Genomic DNA, 6,750 nt, shown 5'->3' with positions numbered 1-6,750 from the left:
TCCGGAGTATGCTATTATGTTTTTTGTTTGTTGTTTCGAATTCACGGGGGAAAAACACAATAAATCAGTTATTGGTGCCGACATTCGACGGTTATGTTCGCTGTGACGAACAGCGTTGCGAACCGCCGATTTCTCGGGTTCGCTCGTGGTGGCTTGGGGCCCGGGTTACGCTCCCATCGTCGACTATTGTATTGCGGTACGGTAGAGTGGCTAGCCATATGAGCTTGAATGCGCGAACGACGACCAGGCAGGTATACAGAACACGCGGTCTATCAGGCAACAAGTAGTGGAGGGTCAGAACGGCAGTAGAGGTGTTGACATCCCTATAGTAGCACACTTAGTTCTTTGAGTGTCCTTAGGATGTCCTGTGTACGTTCATAGGACATCACCAAAGCATTAGGACATCCTGGGGACCTCACATAACAAAGTGTGATACTGGGGATGTACTCACTGACCCGCCTGGTCGTCGTCTGCACATTCTAGCTCATCACCTCCTTCGCATTTTCGTCGTCTCTGAAGAAGGAAATAGTTGAAAGATGCGGATGCACATCAATAAACCGTACTTATCAAGCGAGAATAAAGGAATAACGCTTTTGAATGAAACGAAATCGTCTAATCATAAATATATAAGGCCTATAGGTATAATTTGTATAATTTTTTATTGTCGTAAATGCTGTACGTTTATTAGATCTTACTGAATTGAGTAGATTTAGTGATTTTCGACGATGCCCCGTAATTGTCTAATTAAATCCATTCTTTGAATTTACCAATTAAAAAAGAGACAATTACTCGAAAGTAATTAATAGACAAATTATACCGAACCTTATCATCTTTCTCAAATGGGCGCCTTGGTTGAATGAAATACGACATTAGCATTTCTTCTGTACGACGCGTACTTTTCGCAGCAACGATTTGGCCAGCGTTCCGGAAAACACACTGAATACTATATAGAAATAGCCTGGATTGTCTGCGCTCCCGCTCTCGGTGAGTGCCGATCAGACTTGGGAAGTAATCCGTTACAAGTAACTGGTTACAAGTTACCGGATACTTTTTTAAAGTAATTTTGAAATTGCCACGTTACTTTTTTTTGCGGCAGTAATGTAATTTCGTTACAGAATATTGGTAACTGATTACTTTAATTACTCGTTACTTTTTTTAAAAATATGAGCATAATACAGTAACTGGACCAATACAGGTAGAACATTCAGTTGCATAAAAAGAGCAAGTTCAAGAAAATAGAAAGTATTTTGAAGAGAAGAATAGCCTCAAATAAAACACGATTTTTGTATGACCGGTAACTATATAGAACCGATAGAGAAGCGTGCAAGGCATGTACAAATATGCGAAAGATAAAGATCAAGTAAGACAACGCCGAGTAGGCGTTGTCTTTTTGATCTCCTAATGGAGGTAAACGCTGCTACTGAGCATGCGCACCGCTAGCTCTATTTGCAGAATTTCAGGGATCGTTTTCTATCGCTGAATGCTAGCGGAATGGCGGGTGTGTTTGCAGCTCTCGCTGCCTTGTCAGCTTAGAGGTGAACGGAGGTCAAATACATCCTTACTCTTAAATACAACATTTTATTTTTACAATGATTATCCTAATCCGAGCGTATGACAAATGAAAAATAGTGTTGCGGGACAGTTTTGAAAACAACAAAATTGTTTCTATTGTTTTCTTGATGAGCGTACGGGAAAAATAACGTGAAAGTAATTTGTAACGTAACGAGTAAAGTAATCCGTTACTTTTTAGCGACAGTAATTTGTAACTGTAATCCATCCCATTTGATACTCGGTAATGTGTAATTGTAATTCATTACATTTTTCAAGTAACGGGCAAGTCTGGCGCCGATGAACCACAACAACGAAATACCAAAGCACGCGGACACATTAATGACTTAAAGCACGCGGACACATAATGACACATTGATGATGAAAAAAGACTCAGCCGCGTTGCAACGTAAAGCGCCATCGCTGTTTTTAAAACAAATATATATATACCCACCCTTCTCCCCCCTTCCGTTATGTTGGCCTTCGACGTTTTGGGGGTGGGCTATCTGGCGCCTACACTCAAATGAGTTCGAGACCCCTGGTGTATATAGCATGCTATAGTCACTGACAAGGTTAAAACGGCAGAGCCCGGACAACTTCAGTTGTCCGGCCACTAACGCGTGCTTCCTACCTTGGACGAGACTTTGGCGCCTTCTGCATATCGAGGGAGCGCGCGAAGTCAAAGCCCAGTCATAGCCTATGTACTGACGAAGCCTGGCAAATCGCCACGAGAAGCGGCCGCCGAAAGGGAAAAGTTGGAGGGGCAGACAACGGATGAGAAGAGAGCCACGTACTGGCGCCCCGCTGCGGCGAGACGCCGAAACACACTTCTCCCGAGCGAACAAGTGTATTTCGGGTCCTCGCCGCTACAAAAGATGTGCGCTGACGACCAGGTTCTCCGAGAAATGGCTCTCTGATGCTCTGTGCTACCAGGTCCTCGCGCTCCACATCTGCGACCGTTTGTGAGTATAGAGGAGGCTAAGGGCCCAGCGGAAGGAATGAATCACGGGCCGGAGGTAGGAAATTCGAAAAAGACACGCTCTGCCGTTCTCATTCTGTCAGTGATTCTATAGACCTTTTCACAAGGGTGCCGCCATCTTGAAATATCGTCGCTTCCAGTACGGCTAAACATTGAGTTCCCGTCGCCGCACCAATAGAATACATTTAGGATTTAAGCGTAACCGTCACCAGTTATCGTTCTGCCTCCCCTCTACGTGAAACGCTAAGTTCCCTCTATGTGTACAATTGGCAGGTTGAAATGTTTTATTATTTTGGCTTCGCTTATACAGGATATGCCTACCCAGTGGCTGTGGACGACAGTAAGCGAAAAAGGTCTATATGCTGCTCGCAGAAATGTCAGACATACCGTATCAGAAATTCTACACTTAATCTCCCAAAACCGGCAAAACAAAAACAAAAACCGTTATACTTGTTTTAATTGCAAGAACCGTAGAAAAAAAAAAAAAAGTCCGGTTCCTTGCGGAGTATTACATTTGTTCCTTTACATAGAGAAATAAGATATGTTTAGATACATTTTAGATTAGATATATATTACCTTATCAAGACGTACACGTTTCAAACGCCAAAAGCATCGCTTCTTCCTCCGACAACCAAATATTGTAATAACTACATCACGCGGCGTATGAACAATGCGCAAAACTTTACTTATTTTCGAGATTCTGAGACATCCGCCCCTCGCGCCACATCTCGGATGTTTTCAGCAAAACGGCGTAAAACATTTGTTCCAGCCAAAAAACTGTAGACATAATTATTATCTCCGCGAAGATGATAATAGGCGATATTACAATACTAGTTAATACTTAATAGAACCTCGGAAAATTATACTTTCTTCCTTTCTAAGCCCGTCATACCGTGGACAACCTTTGCAATGGACAAGCTTTGCAATATCTTTGAGTTCCCAGCGCCATCATAAATTTGAACCGCTATATTCCCGCAGATTCTAATAGCGTCGAACTCGCAGGGCGCACCTGAAATGAATTTTCATTTTTTTCCATAAAAAAAAAAACAAAAAAAAAACGTCCCGGGAAAAACAAAAGTTTTTGTGATCTTTTTTTGTACTCCAACGGCTGCTTGGATTTCCAAAAACTAGTTTCACTTTCGCTCGCCAGTAGTTTTGCGTAAGTTACGACGAAATCCGTAACTTACGCAAAACTTACGAACATTTTGCTTCGGGAATACTCAAAAATTTGTAACATTGTCGTAAGATAAATTTACGAATCTTTTTTTTGTCCAAAGAAAGTTTCGGGAATCTGACCTCTGGCTGCAGACAGTTTTTTGTATAATGCAGTGACGTACCAACTTGTTTTTGAGTGAGGAAGCAAACCAGACCCATACACCCCCCCCCCCCCCCTCCCCTCCAGTGCCGGGGGGAGGTTCCCTTGGTATCCCATGGGCGCCGCTAGCCAGTGTTAGCCCTGCCCAGTGGTGGCTGTTTCAGGGGCGGGGCAAAACGCATGCCTTGCCCCCCCCCCCCCCCCCCCTCCGTTGGTAATGTTTGAGCAGTGTGACCCCGTGTGTTTGAGAATAAAGATCAACCTATACTCCGTGTCACGAGTTGTGTGCAATGCAGGCGAAGGCAACAAGGAAGGCCGGAAGGGAGAGAAGGGTGATGAGAGAAAGGGTTATACTAGGAACGTTAGAGAGGAGGGGAGGTTTCTCTCCACCTCCCCAGCCTTCCTAGTGCTCGCCTTTTCTTCCCTCGCCTGGAGTGGCCTTCGCCTGTACTGCACGCAACTAGGGACACGCAGTATATACACGGAGGGGAAAAAAGCGCAAATTCAACTGCGACAACGCCGCTGTTCCGTTTTACATCACAATTAAAACGACAAATTAAAACAACGTAGTGCAAAATTTAGTCTGAAACTTTTGGAATGCGATAACTCGGTCGCATACGCGTACAAAGAACAAAGGTTGATTCTTAAAGATCAAGTGATTAAATATTTTACGCGGCTCCATCTTTAATCTTATTGCCCCGCGTTGAACGACGCCCGTTATAATATAAAATAAAAATATGGGTACTTGTCAGCGACATGACAAACTTCTCGACGCGGAAAAACAATTCCAACCCGCAGAGCCGCACTTTCGGGCGGAAGGAGAGTCATTTCCAGAACCTCATTATCTCGGATTCATTACAACTCCCGGAACTTACACCCCAATAAGAAGTACATAAAAAAAAAAAAAAATACGCGGTGTGGTAATTAGGATGAGCTCGTTCCGAACTCCCTAAAAAAAGTGTTTGTTTTTCTTTTCAGAACGGCGCATGCGTGGAAACGCCAACGCGTTATGTTTTTCCTGCTACTCTCAGCCCTGGGTGTAGCCCGGGGCTGACGCTGAATCTCTGCGTTTCCTGTCAGAGACGTCCTTTCGCCTTGATATGCCTCATTTGGCTGATAGCTTTGGGTTCGCGAAAACGCGATGGCACGGCCCAACGGTCCGTTTACCCCCAAGCCGACAGTGGCGTGGAAGCTACGCGCTCGTCGCGCCAATCAGCTTCCTCCCCTTTCATCACGTGATTCCAATCTCTGCTCGTAAGGGAAGGACCACTTGCGCCGCTACCATCCGTTGGAAACAACCAAGAAGCACCAAAAGTGCATCGTCACGGCGCCTACTCGGCAATCGGGCCCGACGCTGAGCGTCCTTCGAAACGTTGATTGGACGCGAGGCCCAACCGAAGGCTGACGCGGCACTCGTAGCCAATCCCGGGTCTGCGCTCGGTCTCACTACGATGACGTCACAATTCTAAAGCACAGGCGTTGATTATTCTAGATGATGTGGCCGAATGCGCGCGGGTGTGGTCACGTGGCGAAAGGTGGACTTACGATTGGTCCTAGCGAGCACGTGGCTTTCACCGCACATTCAGCTTAGGGGTGAATGCAGTGTACCCGCGTCGACGATGGCCTGGGAAACTGAAGGGATATACCACAACGAAATTTCGGGGCGTATTTCTTGGTCAACACATGATAGGGAGCAGTACCACGTCGGACACCCAAGTTTCTGTGTTAAGAAGGCACGAAAAGAAATTTTTAAACGAATTAAACGATTAGCAAACGGCACCTGGTGGATGTCGCTGAAGCTTCATACGTTACGTTTATCTAGAAAGATGTACAGGCTATGACGTTGCCTGTCTCGTCTACAACTGTAGCCGCACAGGAACCCCGTGTGTGCAAGAATGTGCAGCGCGCGCGTGAGCGTGGCGAGCTTGTAATTGCACGCGCTTGCCCTCACGAGTGGAGACATGGCGGCAGCCAGATGCCCGGCTTGCAATCGTCTTGTCTACGTTTATACTCTGTTTCATACTTAGTGCGCAACGTTGTCAAAGCTACTGGCGCCAACATGGGGCTTGATCTCGTTGATCATTTGCACGCGTCCTCGCGCAAACAAAACTATATATCAAGCCACGCGCTCGCGCCAATAGCTTTGACAGCGTTGCACACTAAGTATGAAACAGAGTATAGTCTACGTCAGCCGCTGATTTGCTCGTCCCGAGACAGGCTATCACGATTGCGCCGGATGTCACGCGCTTTCCGCTGGCTGCTCTCCGAGCGCTTGCCAGAGTGGGCCGTTCATAGCGACAAATACGGGCATCAGGCTCAAAGTACAAAACGTGTGATAATCATTTACGGATATTGTAGACCATATTCAACCTATTTACCAAATTTCGTTGAAGTATCCGTTTAATACTTAATCATTATGGCGGGAGAGTTTGTGTGAATTGCTTTCGTTTTTTTTTTAGTGGCGTACAATAGAGCGTTACGCCGTTTATAGCACGGCTGGCGGCTCGGGTGATATATGTGTAGTGTCGAAATTTGGTACAATGTAGATGCAGTTTGCTACACGAAAAGAGTGGAAAACCCGGGGGTTGAATAATTTCTTGTGGTTTGTCGTCTTAATGGGTGAGCATGTGCGTCGTATTTTGTGCTGATTATTATTATTATTGGTATTGTATCGTCATAACCTGGTATGATGTTAGTATTGGCAAGATATTGTTTCTTTTTAAGGACGCAAATTTCGCCGAGTCCTATAGTGTACACCATTGGTTCATATATCAAAGAAGCCAACCGTCTCATGACGGGCTATCGTATCCCTGTTTTTTTATATCGAATTTTCCTAATGAAGTACACGACAGAATGATCATCTGTCGACCACGTACCCTTGGACAGCATGCTGACCCCCAGCAACACA

This window comes from Ixodes scapularis, unplaced genomic scaffold, assembly GCF_016920785.2.
Source record: "Ixodes scapularis isolate PalLabHiFi unplaced genomic scaffold, ASM1692078v2 PGA_scaffold7__128_contigs__length_106722199, whole genome shotgun sequence".
Classification (NCBI taxonomy): Eukaryota; Metazoa; Arthropoda; class Arachnida; order Ixodida; family Ixodidae; genus Ixodes; species Ixodes scapularis.
The sequence above is the reverse complement of the archived record's forward strand: the minus strand, read 5'-3'. Positions refer to the sequence as shown.